At 32.8% G+C, this 17,728-nt stretch overlaps 1 protein-coding gene across 7 annotated transcripts in view; it reads right to left on the reverse strand.

Moving 5' to 3' along the window:
• The window catches only part of Grik2 (glutamate ionotropic receptor kainate type subunit 2), a 628,064-nt gene that overhangs the window by 244,408 nt on the left and 365,928 nt on the right, over window positions 1–17,728 (reverse strand). The gene's annotated exons all lie outside the window — the stretch shown is intronic.

Raw genomic sequence — 17,728 nt, forward strand, 5'->3', positions numbered from 1 at the left:
AAGGTAGTCAGACAAACCACCTCATAGAAATGCCATAAGAAAAGGGGAGTGTGGGATGACTGCAAATCAGGTAAAGAGAGGTAAATAAGAGTTTTCAAGAAAGAGAAATGAACTGAGAAAGGGTAGAGAAAAAAAATTCACTGACACATGAAGAACAGGAATAATGGCTCATAAACAGAGCATGTCAAAACATATTAGAAATCCCTAGGACAAAATAGTAAATAGTAGCATCATTTATTGCATTTGAAATAACAGATTATTTTGTGTCCATTACATATTACTACTAATTGATAATTTTGTACAAGGAACTACGTGTATATTTTACAAATATTATCTCTAGTATGTATAATTTGCATATTAGTTTTATCCCCATTTTAAAGTTATGGAAACTTGACCAATACAAATCAGCTACAATGGCAGGTTCAGATTCAAATCTAGGTTTTTTGATATCCGTTTGTTCTCTCTTACTTGCAAATCTTACTGGAAAACCTTAGCTGGTCTAGATACTAAATTCAGATACCAAGTGTCATCTAACAATTGAAAGGGTCCTTCTCTGCTTAAGTTTGGTGTCTTTAGTGGGGTAGACAATATGTAAATTTGAATATATAAGTAAATTCCATCATAAAATTAGTAAGGACTTCAAAACTTTTATAGAGTAACCTAGTGTTTTCCACAGTGTATTCTGAGAAAATAAGCCCCAAGTTTAATTTTCAAGACAACATGCTGTACTTAAAAAATATTTGGAAATTCTACATATCTGCAACATTTTGAGATATTCATAAGAAGCACTGACTTACTAAAGATTCAGTGATGGACTGGACATGTTGTTCAAGTGGTAGAGTACCTGTGCAGTGGATTGAGGCCAACCTTGGCAAAAAGTTAGCAAGACCCTCATCCAATATAAGGTGAGCATGCTATGTCTTGCACCTGTAATTCAGCTATGAGGTAAGGGGAAAAAGGAGGATCACAGTCCTGGCTAGACTGGGCATGAAAATGAGTCACTATTTGAAAAATAATTGAAAGCAAAAAAGTACTAGAAGCATGGCTCAAGTGGTAGAACACCTGATTAGCAAGTGCAAGGTGCTGAGTTCAAAACCCAGTGCTGCTGCTGCTGCAAAAAAAAATAAAACCAAGAAGGAGGAGGAGGAGGTAAAGCAAGCAAAGGAGGAAGAGCAGGAGGGGAAAAGAAAAAAAGAGAAAGAGTGATCATGGAGACTGGAAAAGACAACAGGAAGGAGTTACAGAGGTTAGATAATGGGCACCAAAATAACCATTAGGAGGAATTAGTTAAGCAGTCTACAATAATTTATAATATATTCCAAAATAATTTGAAATGAGTTCAGAAATTTCCCAATAGATAGAAATGATAAATATTTAAGGGAATGAAAATGCTAATTACCCTGGTTTTCTCATTACATACTTTACATAGTATTATGTAATTACACTGTACCCTAGAAATATGTACATATATATATAGTTATATATACATAGTATATATATATGTATATATATATATATATATATACTTCTTACATACATTTGTATGAAGTACATACATCTTACATATGTAAGAAGTAGAAAGATTGAATAGAAAGATCATTATTGCAATTTAAAATTTATGAAAATGTAAAAGGATGTAAGAAATGACTAGAGGAAAAAAATCAAAATTTAAAAACACTCATAAAAGAAGTTGATGAACTTTGCCTAACCCAGTATTTTTCTAAAATCTGTTTAATCACAAAATAATTCTAGAATGTGCCTGTACAAAACACTTAAAAGAAATTCTGATGTAACCACACAGTAAACACAGAATGCTATTGCTACAAGGCAGAGAAAGTAAAGGCTGTGTTATGAAAGTTGTGTTTTGTTTCTGATCAAAGTCAGAGAATACTGTGTCTGCTAACAATTATGAATTTTAAAAGTTCAAAGAGCAAATACATATTTAGTATATTCTAGTGACACAATGCTGTGACATACATGAAAATAAATATATAATGACGTTTGGTTCTAATAACATTTGCATGAAGCATCAGATATATAATATCATATATCATAATTTGTAAAATAATATCATATATAAAATGTCCATTTAATATGATATGTTTTTCAAACAGTTATATGGTAAAGGACATTTTCCTATTAGTTTTCTGATAAAGTATGAGAAACAATTTTTGTATGTCCAAAAAGGTTAAAAATTTGTTTCTTTTATTTATTATCCATTATACATAGAACTGAAGCTAAGAGAACTCAGAACATTACACTTATAAGTTTCAAGTTAAGAACATTCATTCCTATTTAGGCATCTATTTAATGACACTGTGCATAAATTTTATTAGAAGCATCCTTAATGAAATAATTGGTAGTCAAATATATAAAGACATGGGAACTCATCCTTATTCTGGATTCATAGCCAAAAGCACCCATTCCATTGAGTCCACTAAAGCAAAATATGTGAGGTTTTTTGGGGGAAAGGAAAGCAGCCTGTACTTTCTCTCTGAATCACTGTAGCAAGGTTAATTGGAGTCAGGGTATAGTCTGTCATTAAGAGTACCCAATAAATCTCAAATAAAGAGAAGTAATTAGGAATCAATATCAAGTAATCAGGCGGTGGTTAAAAACACAGAGATCAGGGCCTGAGAACAGATATCTATCAGGAAATGAAGTTAAGTTGGAAGTACCTTACATAATTTAGGACTTACTTGGTCTTGAATGTCTCATAGTTATCATCTCACAAACACCACTTCCTTATATGTGTAAGGAATTTCTGAGACTGTCTTAAAGGACAGTGAAGATAGTCCCTGACTTCAGGATGGTTCAATATAATATTACTTCATATTGATAATGTGAAAGAAATACATATTTAGTAGAAACTGTCCTTCACATTTTGAATTTTGACCCTGGGCTAGCTATGTACATTATAACAGTGATGCCTGACAAAGGAGCCATAGCTCCCAGGCAGCCACACAACCATAGATGACCTATAGTGTACTATGCTGTTAACCTACCAGATTTGGCAGGTCTGATGGATTAAGTGCCTTTTGACATAGGATATTTTCAGCTATGATGGGCTTATGGACATAACTTTAGGGTAAACTGAAAAGAATATATATGCTTTTTCTATTCTAGACTCCTTTAATCTTCCTTGGAAACTCTGAATTTTTGCTTACCATACCAAACAGAATACAGTGTTAGGACAGAATCAACAGATACAGTGTCAGAAGAGGAAACAAATGTGCTATGATGTAACACACTGAAGACATACACAAATTCTCTGAAAGAACAGTTGCACAAATGTGCATGATGCCAAACATCATCTTTTTTATGTCTCCAATTCTCACCCCTAGCACAGACCATTCTTCTGAGCTCTGAAACTATAAAACTAAATGATATCTGGAAATACACCAAAGGAAGTAAATGCAATATGTTCAAAATTAAATTTGTCTTGTATTACCCCAATTTTTCTTTTTTCTACTTTAATTCCATTTCCATTCATGTTTACCAGTGGAATAAGTCTTTCTAACCTCCGGACTTTTCTTAAAATTCAGTTTTAAGTCTATGTACCCCCATGGATAATCCCCCATGTATCTTGCAAATGCAACTCTGTCCCTATTCCTTCTGGTATTACTGTAATAGTTCATCAGCTCTCACTTTTGTAATATTCTCTTGGCTGTTTACATAATCCTTTCTCATGAACTATAATACCATCTCTAATACTAAAAGGAATTTCCAAAACTCAACTTGATCACTTTGCTCGTGTACTTAAAAATCCTTCAAAAAATTGCTAGTTATTGTTTGGATAAACATGTAAAAATAAAACCTTGACATTCAAAGAAAAAAAATTGTCTCATTACAAATATCAAAAAAACCTCAATTATTTCATGAGACTTACAAAGGCCTCCTGCTTTGCTATTGCCTGCCTTCTTACCTTCATCCATTACCTCTCTCCCACATACTCCATGCTCCATCAGTAGTTGACTACTTACAGTCTTCACATACTCTGAACTCTTTCACACATCTACATCTTCAAGTACACCTTCTTATTGACTCCAATGCTTATGTTTCCTCTTTACCCAACAGACTTCTATTATTGAACCAAATGTAGCTCAAAGACTAGTGGAATGCAGGTCCTGGCCTGGCTTTCCCAAATCTCTGTCAAACTAGTTCTCAGGCTATGAGCAAAGACAAAAACTCACATACTAAAAGTAAGACAAAGAGAGTCCTGTTAAAAGATGCAAGCATGAAACCCAGATATGTACAGAATATCATACATGTAATATAATTGACAGATTGTAGGCAACAATGCAAAAGCATTGGAATGGGTGAATGAATGCACATGACACTGAAAAGGAACTTAATTCTACTTAGAAAATAAAGCATTTGTGTGGACTGTTCTTAAGAAATAAATTGTAAGGCCAGAGTGAAAAGAGAGTTGTTGATGGAATCTGATTTAAAAACAAGGGTGAACTTTGGAATAGAAAATGATAGGTAAAAAATTCATTTTTTTTCTCAAAAATCAAGCTACCATATGTTGGGTTAATGTGTCCTCAATCCCATCAAAAACTTCATTTAGCACTTTGGAAGAATTTACATTAAACAATGGGTCACAAATGGTAGCTACATATAGAATTGAACATTTTCTAATATGCATATTTAAGAATGAAGTAATAGGTGAAATTAACACTAACAGATTATTTCATTGAAAATATCACTTCAACATGTAATTTATATAAAATTTTGATTTTTTGCATTTATTTTTATCTCAAGTCTTTGAGAACCAATATTTATTTCATACTTGCAGACACCTACATAAAATTTAAACAAATTTCAAATATTCTATAGCCACCTATGGATAGTAGCTACCATACTGTGCAACAGAAATCTAGACCTCAGAGAATGTTCAATATAAATAATTTTTCAAGTTCCATATCATTGGCAAAATTCCTAAACTTCAAGCTTAAAGAGTCAATCTTGAAATTGCCCTTAGGAAAAACACAGGTCACTTACAATGGATCAGGAATCAGAATGACATCTGAACAACCAACTACAGAAGTCAAATAAAATGGAACAAGGCCTCCCAAAGAACTCATCCTAGAATTCTACATACAGGAGGGAGTGTTTTCAGGAATACAAGGTCAAAACTTTTTACTCTCATGTAATCTCTCTCAGAATGCTATTATAACCTGTAACAAAAGGAGAGGATAATTCAGGAAAAATGCAAATGTAAGATACAGGAAACTGGACTCCAGAACAGGAGTTGGACACAGAGAACTTGACAATGGTGGTAAAAGAGAGTCCCAACATGACAGCTATGAAAGAGCTAGAAGAAAATATGGCCAGGTTGCAATAGAACACATGCCCTCCCAAGACAGAAAAGGAGATCATATTTGCTCACAGCTCATGGTCCTTCTGCCTGATAAGAATTTTTGAGGATGAATCAATGATATTTGCACAGGAAGCTGGAAAATGGTTTAATATAAACATGTAAACAAACAAAACACCCCAAACCCTCTCACACAGACCATCCCTGGCTGCCAAAATAAAAATTATAAATAAATATAGATATATATGCATATATCCATATAATATACGTACATAACATATACATATACTTAAATATAATTATACATGTATACATATATACATGTAATATACATATATATGTATATATATATATATATATATACACACAAAAAAAAAGATAAAGGGAGAAAAGGTCTTGGAAATTTTATATGAGGGAAAATAAAACTAATTAACCAGAAATATTTTTATATGCCAACAAAATACTATTAGAAATATTTTTAAATGAAACTATTTTAAAACCTAAGAACTTTGTATTGTAATCAGGGTGCAATGCAATTTATCAAAGAAAGGAAATTAGTGAACATACTTTTTATTAGATAAAGGAAAAAAGTACTTACTGGCACCAGTCCAGTAAAAGGTTCAAAACACTCTGGTAACCATTAGCTATACTAGTTTTTGAAGTATATTCAGAGAACTCTAGAGAGAAAAACTTCTTCTTCATATGAACTTATTATTAAATATTTTTTAAAAATCAATAAACAAGTCTCTTAAATCATTTAGAACTTCATTCTGGTAGGTCTTCTAAAGTATATAAGAAATTGTTGTAAACTCTAGCCACAATCCTGTGTGGCAGAGCATTAGAACTTCTCTTCCTATCTAAATTAACACACAAAAAAAGTATATTTAATGATACAATAAAATGAATAGGTCAGTAACCAAAAAGATATTGTAAAAGGATTTTCAGATATTTTTTGAGAAAATATTTAAATGCTATGACATTTTTATTTTCAATCCAATATAAATAAATGACCTTGTGATTTGTAGGTTGAATGATGTTACTAATACTGATATAAAGAAGTAACAAAATGGTTAGTCAGGCACAGAAGGCCAAAAATTGCATGTTCTCCTTCATATGTGGATTATAGACCTATAACAAATACAGCAATATCATTCACACACTAAGAGGAGGCTGCATACGGGAGGGACAGGGCAAGGAAAGGAAACCAAAAACTTGAATGTGGTTGATGTGCTCACTGTACAGGAATGAATGTACTAATCTTAAACTGGCTGAGGCCACCAGGGGAAGGGGATTAGGGATTAGTGAAGAAGAGTGGTAGAGATCAACCAGTTGGGGTTGTAATACATATATGCATGGAAACAACACAAGAAAACTCACTGTGTAGCTATCTTTATCTCAAACTAGCAAAAATGCCATGGTTCTCTTATTATCTTTTATGGTGTTTCTTCTCCAAAATCAGAGAGCAGGAGGGCAGAACAGGTTCTGCCTTGAGGGGAAGGGGGGTTGGCACAGATGGGAAGGGGAGGTGGATGGGAATGGGGATAGGAGGATGAATATGGTGCAAATAATGTATGCACATGTATGTAAATGCAAAAGTGATTCCTGTTGAAACTACTCCAGGAATTGGGGGAAGGGCGATGAAAGAGAGCAGTGGAGGAGGTGAATTAAAGTATGATATACTTGATACATTATAAGAACCTTTGTAAATGCTACAATGTACCTCCATCCAATACAACAATAACAAAAAAAAGAAAAAGAAATAACCAAACTGTTAGTATTACTATGTAGCAATCACTATTGAATATACCTAGGTACAACAGAGCAAACAAAATTGAGCAGTTCATTGAAGCAATCTTCGACTATAACCAATACTAGTTTACCTATGGAATATAAATATTTTATTATTTTTAAATTGACTAATATAGTCATGACAACAAATACAACTACAAAAATTAGTGATAAAATCTATACACGACTAAGCTATTCAATAATTTAATGCCCATTTCTTAAAATAATTTTTTTTGGAAAACTAGAAATGATAGGTCTTCTTGATCATATAGCTATTGTCCCAGTTAATAAGAAACTACTAAAACATGTATGAAAATATAATAATTAAACCTATTAAAAATCATTTTTAAAAGGGGGAATAAGAAAGAATAATAGAGGTGGTAAATTTGATCAAAATACATTATATGCACATATAGAAATATCACAATGAATGCCTTTGTAAAATTAATATAATAATTTTTAGAATTTTAAAAATAAACAAAACAAATAAGCCAAAAAGGCTCAGAGGATAGTCATCAAATTCAAATAAAAATTAAACAGATAAAAGTAATTAAAATTAGTAAAGGAAGAAATGAAATTATGGCTGTTTATAATAAATAAATAATTACAGATTTCTTAATTATAGGAATACTTCTATAAACAGACTGATGGTAAGAACATTCAAAAATGATTTCCTATATTTATGGCATAAAATATAAAACTGCAGAAATCACTACTCACAAATTCTTTTTAGTGAGTATTCTATTGAAATCATGGTGTATAATTGTACTTAAAAATTACTTTTGTGCTGTTTTTCCTAAATCTTTGTAAGAATTTGTATTAGTAAAGAGGAAACACATCTTTTACAGTGTTAATGATGATATCCTACCACTTTCAGCATCTAAGAGAATGTTTTGATTGTAGACTTGCAGGTAATTCTAACTACTTGCACTATTAAACCAATATCAAACTTTAAAAAAAGGAGCAAGAATAGTGAAAGAGTAGATTAAAGATGAAAAACAGGGTGCATGTTAAAACAGAGACCAGGATCTTCACGAAGGGATATTCTGTGTTCTATTTTTTCAGCTTCTGATTTTTTAAAAAATATATATCTGATGGAGGAACATCATATGTAGATTTTCTAGAGTAACTGTCCAGCACTGCTTTTTAACTTGACAGCTGGCATAGGGGCACCAGGCCATCTGTCAGCCAGGAGTCAAGCCATGGTCAAACACCTCCAACCAAAACTCAGAGCCAATATTCTCTTGTCCTAACTTTTAAAAAATTTGCATTTGTTTCTTTGGAAAATGGCTTTTCTTATATTTTATCATGAAAGTACTTCAAAATACATGTGAGTTTTTTTCTTATTTAAAAAAATTTCACTTAAAAAGTATTGATGGGAGAAATAATAAGGTTTTTGTCAATTTTTGATTAATGTACATGACTGAAATTGTGACTCTCATAATTGAATTTTAAAAAGAATTTCACAATTATAGATAATAGGAAATAAAATATTTTAAATGCTAATTTAGTCGATCATGTTTTAAATGCATAAATAAAAAATGTTACATTACATAACTTATAAGGCATTTATTTGTATTACTTGAAAACAGTATTTTTAAATATGATGAAGTTTAATGAGAGTTCAGTATCATTAATACTTGTGAAAATCAGTAACTATTTGGTTTTTAACTCCCTATTCCCAGTGCCTATAAACAGTTTCATGCTTGCAATTTCAATTTATTTTATGATAAATTTCATCATTGAACTAAATGACAAGTTAGTCACTTTCTAAGCAAAATTAAAGAAATTTCATAAATATATGCAGCAAAACTTTGATCTCAAAAAAGACAAGTCATGTATCTAAGGGAATAGTTGACAATAAGGTTAACTACTAGCATTTCCTTGCATCTCAATGATTCATAATAATCTAAATGCTGTAGAAAAAATACATAGAAACTAAACAGTACATGCCCCAAATGAATTTCCAGTATAGTCACAAGAAATAATCAGTAAGAAAAATCAGTTATAGATCAGTAATAGATACATATGAATAATAACGGGTGATTGTTATTAGGCCATTGACTTCACACGACTATTTTTTTCTTTTTTCTTTTTTTTTTCCTTCAGTCTCTGCTGTTCCAACACATATTGTGCTTTCACTACTGTAGAGCCAAGAATCGACTTCCCATTGTCTGAACCCCGGATGTTCAATTTCCTCTTATTCACCATGGCTCTTAAAGTCTGAATTTTGCCATACCTAATTACCATTCACATCAGAAACCCAAGGTGCCCCACAGGTTATCACAATGGGAAGTGAGAATGCCCAGAGGAGAAGTGAAAAGGCTCAGCAGCTGCCATCAGAACAACTTAATGTTTTCAAGAAAAGGCAACACTAAAGATACTGATTGGTGAGAATCAAAACTACTGTGAAGAGAGTCTCTGCATGGATCCACATATTCTTCTCTTGCCTGACAACCAAACCCTATTTCACTATCTCCAGACACTACTTAAAAGGCACATTCTCACAGACTATCTAGATAGAAAAAGAAGTAATCTGATGCTCAGTTTTGAAGCAACAAAATAATAATGCAACATGCCTATAGAGTGGTATTTTTGTTTTAATTTTTTTTATAAACTGTATTTATTATTTACTCTTTACTAACTTTTAAAACAAAATTCAAATGTGTTATATGGCAATCTAGAAAATTTCCTTTTCTTTTCTTTTTTTTGGAAGTCTATTAAGCGAAAGCATTCTTTTTTGATTTTTAATTAAAAGAATAAAAGTCTTTAGTAAACTATCTAGGAATAATCATGTTCTTAAATTGCTGCACACTGTTTTTACCTTCTCTAAAAAGAACTTTAGAGAGTCTGCATAAAATCTACACAAAAATCTAACTTTTTTGCAATAACTATCATTCTAGTAAAATTTTTGCTTTTACTTTATAAACTACAGAAAATCTGTGGAATTTGGGAAGGTGACAAGCGTATTTTTTCCTTGAAAAGTAATATGTGTTCACCTGAAAATGCAGGATATCCTATAGAAGTCTTGACTGCAATAATTGAACTCAACGTTTGAGAAAAACGGAAAAGAGCTTTGCTGATTTTCCATTTACCAATATTTCAGCAAAGGAATTTACTGATGTCAGAGAAATAGGAAAGAGTAATGATTTAAAGGAGGATTTGTTGCAGTAATTATCACACGTGTTTGTGTAAAGAAACACATGCCATGTTTTAGTAAAACCTGGTATGCTGTTCACCTCCTCCACCTGACAAATATCAGTTTACATGGGAGACCTTGCTCAATGCTGTCCTACTGCTGATATTAGTATTTTAGCTAATAAATTTTTCATTAGCTTAATTCACAAGTGAAGGAGAACAAAGATGGGGGAAAAAAATGAAGTTCAAATAAATCAAATGTGTCATTTCACTGCAGTTCCAGTAAGAAGTTTGATGGGAAAGGAGACTGTACCTATTAGCTAATCTCTAAACTATGTTTCATCTCTGGTCTAATTTATTAGCCCCTTACATGAATAATCAAGATTTGACCACACAAAATTTATTACCAGCATCTCCACTCATACATGACTGAATAGAGCTCATTATCTCCTTTCCCAACAACCCCATTCTGCGCCCTGGCAATGTGAACCGGCCTTCCTCTAAGCCTTTAAACTTTAAGTCCTCAAACACATTTCTCAATAGTTTTTTGCTCCATCTAATCTGTCCTAAGAAACCCCATGCCTAAATTTTCAATAGTTACCCCTCAAAGCAGACTCTACTAGCAAGCCTCCACTCTTGACTCTCTTTTTTATTGTACATTATCAGAATAATCCATTCTTCCTTTTAGGTACCTGAATTGCAATATGGGTTTTTTAAATGACTCAGGCTTCTAAGAAGAAAAAAAAATCCTCTGTACTAGCTGAATAGAAATGTAGTAGAATAATAAACAGAGACTCAAAATGTAGGAAAACAAGTATGGGAGGCCTGAACTGAAGAAGAATGGATGCATGTTAACTTGAAATTGACATCCTGATGTAACTGTGCTCAACAAGTAAGTAGTCTAAAGTGAGAGTTAAAATTTAAATTGTTTCATTGTGTATGGTCAGGTTATGATAATATCTTTGGAAATGGGAACGTAAATTCAGAAACATTGTACTTTCAATGTAGTTTGTTAGTGTTTAAGCTGAACAAATAATACAGATTTCCTTTGGGCTGTCAGAGTGGCTCAAGTGGTAGAAGTGGTAGAGCACCTGCTTAGCAAGCATAAGACCCTGAGTTCAAATCCCAGTACAGTCAAAAACAAAAAAATTCTGATTTCCTATTCTTTCTACTAACAAAATACTATACTGCTTATATCTTCAACAAAATTATAGTATTAACAATGTTGCCAATAAAAATAATACAATGATAAAATAATATAATTATTATGTAACAATATGATACAAAATGAAATACTTAAGGATCTTCATCCAAATAGAAAATTTAAAGTACATTTAATAAAGAAGGGCCAAGAAAGTAAGGGGGAATTGTGTGTGTGTATGTGAGTATGTGTATGTGTGTATATGTGTAGTAAAATATGAAGTGCTGGTCACTTTCAAGGCTTTAAAAATAACATTGCAGGCTTTTAAAAACATTTTCTAAGTTTAGATCAAAACTCACAACATTCTTTTTCTGTTATTTCCATCTTTCTCTACCAGCACAAATAGTTTTTTTTATTTATCTAGCTGAGAAAATAAGAAATAAAATACTTCAGCAATAAAATACATCCAACTATCAGAGAAAAAATGAAATGGATAACTATAATGACAGCATAATGTCTGATACAGAAGAAAGAATATGATGAGAAAAGATTTGGTTGCTTTTGAACAAGCTGGTTGTAGAAACGGGGTACAAGAGTTGAAATGAGTCCTTCTAATCTCACTTTAAGCCGTACTTACCTTGTAAATCAGGTACATCTTCCTTAAATTATTTTGATCTTACTATTTCCACAATGCATGCTTAAAACTGCTTAGAAATGGTGTAGAGGTTGCTAAGAATGAAAAACATTTTTCTTTGTGAAGTTTCAGTGTCTGGGTTTCTAAGCCCGAATGCTATGCAACTCTCTAAAAAAGAACTATGCCTTTGATAGTTCTTCTGTGACAATGGAAAGAGAAGAATCAGAGAGAAAAGTCAATACAGTGGCAGATTTGATGCCCAAGAAATCTGCTTTTGTTGATATTATGGAAGAAATTGCAAAACCATTTAGGGGATGACTTGGTCACTTCTCTCTTTTGTGCTGTGAGTCCTTCTGTTGTCCTTGGGAGTTCACTCCCAGATAAGCTTCTGTATCTGTGGGCTGTGACAAAGAGCTTTACAAGCCTAAGAAAGTGGATAGATACTGTAATATATAACCTTCCACAGAGTTCTTGGGGAGGGAAGAAAAAGACTAAGTTGCAGGTGCAAACACATTTGTTAAATCCATTGAGCAACTAGGAAAAAGAACCTCTTTGAGAGTGAATGATTTCCTGAAAAAATAAATGCATAGTTCCAAAGCATGGTTATTTGCACACTAAAGATACTAAAGTGCTACTAGTGAGAGAGGGAAAGAAATGCACAGTGACATTTAAATGCTAGTAATCTTTTGATGGACAAGAATCGATTATTACACAGGACAAACACACCAGGAAGCACTCAACATGTTTAGATACGACTGAAAAAAAAAAATCTATTGAAAACTAAGAACTCAGAAGGAAAACAGACATTCCCTATATGAGCTTAAATAAATATGCACTCATGTGATACTCCCCCTAGGTCATAGATCTATAGCAATAACGACAGCAGGATGAGGTTATACGTTGAAACTTTAGCATGCAAAGCTCACTGTAGCTTGCTTGGGTTTAGCATTTTTGTTAGGTATTTTTTAAACTATGAAATTATATTTTAACAGATTTCATGCAACAAACAGAGTTAGTTTAGAACCATGATTCTAAACTAACATGTTTCTTCATGCTAGTTCCATGAAGAATGAAAATGAAAAAACTGGGGACTTTTAAGAATTGAATTTGAAAGTCAAGGAGCAGAGAAGCAACAGGGGAAAGCAGCACGAAAGAGAGACCACGTGAAGATGTGAGTTTTAGGTGTAAAAGTGTAGAAGATTGATATATTTCCATACTTGTGATTTCTTAAAGCTTACTCCAAATAATCTTTAAAAAAACTGAACACTAAAAAACATATTTAGTGCTTTCTAAAATGAATTCTCTCCATAAAGTAACTATGTGCTATGCCCATACAGTGTGCTGAGTATATGTGATGTTGTTGAGAAGTAGAAACACTGTAAATAAGCCTAGTTCTCAATCCCAATTCTAAAGAGAAAAAAAAGGATAAGCTCCAATACTATTTATTTTTCCCAAGAGAATCTGAGATTATGATTTAAAGAGGCTGAAAGAAAACTGAATTCTGAGTTAGGAAAGCACAGAAACTAGATTCCCAATACATCCAAGCAAGAGTGGCCTCTGTACAGGCCTCTGTGAAGGAATGTCTAGGTATTTAGGGACACACCCACAGGGATATCACAGTGCTCTAGCATATGCATCACTTTTTGATGACAAGTATTGCTTTTGGGAACAATTCTCAATCAAAGTGCTATTTTCTTCATAAGCTGTAGTTGTCAGACTTTTCTATAGTGCAGCACTAAAAACATTATTTTATAGTGTAGAATACACATGGTAAAGTTTGTACTATAGCTCAAGTTGGATGAGTGGATTTCAGGAAACCTACTTCTCTCCAGTTGTGGGACCATGAGCAAATTACTTAGGAGAACTAGATTTAAGCTTCCTTGCCTCTAAAATGATATCAATAGCAGATTCTACCTCAAAAGATAATTATGAAAATTAAATAAATGTGTGGGTAATGCTTTTGAACTATCTCTGGCACACAGTAGGCACACAGACACAGTAAATATCTGCTATTATTGTCTATAGTTAATCATATTCACACATTCATCCTGAATGAAGCTGAGAAGTAGACCAATGCACTAGCCCGTTGCCATGGTTTTCTTTCAGTTTTGCAAATTTTCTGAGTTCTTTCCTGTTTAGGGCCCTTGCATATGCTACTTTTCTCTGCCTATCATACTCTTTTCCCTTCTTTCCTCTTGCTAATTCATTCTCAAACTTTGAATCTCAGCTGCCTGTTTTGTTGGGAGCCATGTTGCTTGTCTTTCCACTCTTGACATCCAAGGTAACTCACTTTCACTCTGTAAAATAAGACACAATACCATTTACTTTTCTCCTATATCATAATTACAAGCTTTATGTGTTGTGTAATATTTCATATGAATCCTTGTAATTTTCTAAGTTCTATAAGGGTAATTACTATGTCTATTTTTCATCAAATATAGCTTCATCATTTAATATATATTTGTTAACTGAAATAATGGATGAATAAAATTAAAGGAATGAGTAAAGTTCATGAGAAATAGGTAGATCTGGTTACAGTTAGCTAGATAATACTGAATTCCAGAGCACTTTACTGCTTTTTAAGGCATATTATAAAAAATATTGAATGAGGACCATAAGCAAACTGCTCTTTGTTTCTCCTTTATGTGATAGTGACTTTGGGAGACAGAACCAACATAGCCAGAATTTCCTCTGAGATTTTCTAAAAGAGAAAAGGAAAAAATCTTTTTCATTAATCAAATGATCATATCTCCATGAAGTATGAATAAAATACCAGTAATTACACCAAGCTTATGATTTAAATAAATAAGGAAAACAGTCCTTCAAATTTTTTGTTTCTTGATTGTGGATACTTGATAACCACAGAATTCAGAAAAGTAACTTTTAAGTAAAGGATATAAAAATAAAGTGACTTACTTTTCCTTTTAGGAAATAACAGAATTTTTTTAAAAGCTAGTAGAGAGGCATACTCTAAAATATTTATAAAATCTAGGCATATAGCATGTTTGACACTTGATCTTAAAATCAGTTTTAAGGAATACTGATCTAAACTAATTCTCAAGCATAGTTGTAAATCAGCATTACCTATGGAACTTTACCAAATGACAATGTCCAAAGCTGAGAAATATGGTTTCAAATGGTTTATAGTATGTCTGTGTAGCAGTAATTTTCTTACAGCTACATATCTGGTTGTGGTATAAATCTAAAAATGCTACTTGCTTACTCTGAATGAGAAAATATTGAATATTTCTTATAAAATAACACTGACAGCAAAATTGAGAAACTATGAAGGTAATATTAATCACTTGCTTGTTTGCATTGGACAACTATAATAAACTGTACACTTGAAAAATATTTAAGCATAGTCACTTAAAGGTTGATTATTTCCTTTAATTCCTCATTTAACTAAATACCATTTATTCAATTTAATTTGCCTAACATTTACTGAGTGCTTGCCATGCCAAAGTCACTTTTCTTGATCTTGAAAAATTGAAAAAGTATAAAATTTGATTATTGACCTTGCTTCAAGTTAAGTACAGACTAAAATATGTAAAAATTTTCTGAAATAAAAAGCAAATGTGGATTGGGTATGGTGCCTTATGCCTGTAATATCAGCTACTCATGAGGTGGATATCAGGAGGAATGTGGTTCAAGACTAGCCCAGGAGATAAGTAAGTGAAACCCCATCTCAATAAAAAAAGCTAGATATGGTGGTACAGAGTTGTAATCCCAGCTATGTGTTATAAGTAGCAGAGTCACAGTTCAAGACACCCCAGGAAAACACGCCAGACCTTACATTAAAAATAACTGAAGCAAAAATGGCTGAGTGTGCGATTCAACTGGTAGAACACCTGTCTAGCAAGTGCAAGTCTCTGTGTTCAACCCCTGGCTTACCAAAATAAATAAATAAATAGATACATAAAAACCATGATAAATGCCATGATGCAATATTGTGACTTGTGAAGTGCAAGACTTCCTGCCCCCAATACATTCTCATCTAAATGGAGAGATCAAAGAGTCATGGAGTGGAGCACTTGTGATGATTCCGGATTGCATTTGTACAAAGCAACGTAAAACAGAATTGAGCAAAGACTTGGAGTATAAATTAAGTGACACATTGGGGAATTTTTTTGGGCAAAGAGAACATAGAAAGGTCTGAGGGTTGCCCATGTCTTCTCACAGCTTCCTTTACTCTGCAGCATTGTGGGCCACGTGTGGTGTCAAAGTAGAAGACAGTCAAATTCTGATCCCCCCAGAAATGCTCAGTGATATTTGGGAAAACATGGCACACAGGAAATAATTAGAGAATAACATAATATTAATTCTGAATCAATCATACAAAGCACTGACAAGATTTATAATATCATAAAAGTTGAGAAGAGCATATCACAGAGAAAAAGGTGAGGGCTTACACAATCACAGTAGCAGACTACCTGGTTATCTGAGCTCAATGAAAATATCGATGTCTTGAAAGGGAAACACAAATGAAAGGTGGGGAAAGTTAAGGCTGTATAACACCTTGATCATCAAGGTTGAAGTGTGGGGGCCTTTTAATGGTCAATACGGACTCTAAATATTTGTAAAGCAAGTAAGGACAGATTACAGCAGAGTTAATTAAAGTTTTTCAGTGAGAACTAGGATTCATTGAAAGGAATAAGGCCAGAAAGAAGAGACGGTTCCATGGTTATGGCAATAGTTCTACCAGGAGGTAATAAGATAAAGCAATACTGACTGATAGAAGAGAAAAATGTGCAGTTGTCTTGCAAGGACATTTAGATTGAAGAATAAGGCTGTGTTGGTGGGTTTGTGAGTTAGCTTTGAAAAGAAAGGGAGATCTAAAATTAAGTTGGAGGGGCCTTGGAAGTTTGGAGATGATATGGAAGAAACAAGGTCCTTAGCAAAGGAGCGTTTAAAAACCTTGTGACTTCCATCATTGTCCTTTCACGACTGCCAGGTTTGCTTCATTATCAAAAGCCTTTAACCCGACCTATGTTGCTTTGACATGCCTACAGTTTAAAAAATCTTTTGTTACTAAATGGACAAAAATATTAATTCCTTCTGGCTTTATTTGTCACTGACAATCAAATTTAGAAACTATAAGTTCTATCCATTTGCTCTGGTCTGTTGGGGAGGTGTAAGAGTAGACATAGATAGGCTTATTTTGCAGTAGAAAGTACTGACTAAAAAACATAATAGCTCCTTGCTTATTCTAAAATTAAAATTCCCTTTTACAAATGGCATAGGTGACCACTGCCATGCAATCTAATTAAAATATATAATTACGGGGTAAAAATATCTTGCTTTTAAGTATTAATTTATTTCTGTTGATGGTAAAATATTTCTGGCTTCAAAAAGCACTTGCTATTTGACTTCATAAGGGTGATTAGAAGAATAAAACTGACTCTCTAAGCTGAAAACAATGAACTGAAATCAAGGATCAAATAAAATTATCATGGAAAAAGTACTGAAAAATGAACTCTATACCGCCTGAAATAAGTTCATGTCTGGCTTTCAATTTAACCAAATTTATACATCTGCATGTCTGTGTAGTTTTCAAATCTTGACATAGGCAATTCTTCAACAGGAACTAACTTTGCAAAAATGTAAAGATTTCTAGTAATACATATAGTTGTATCATTAATTAATATAAACATCCCAAACATTAACATAATTTAAATTTTTGAGATTAACAAAACAAAACAGTGAC

The sequence above is a fragment of the Castor canadensis genome, chromosome 1 (genome assembly GCF_047511655.1).
Source record: "Castor canadensis chromosome 1, mCasCan1.hap1v2, whole genome shotgun sequence".
Classification (NCBI taxonomy): domain Eukaryota; kingdom Metazoa; phylum Chordata; class Mammalia; order Rodentia; family Castoridae; genus Castor; species Castor canadensis.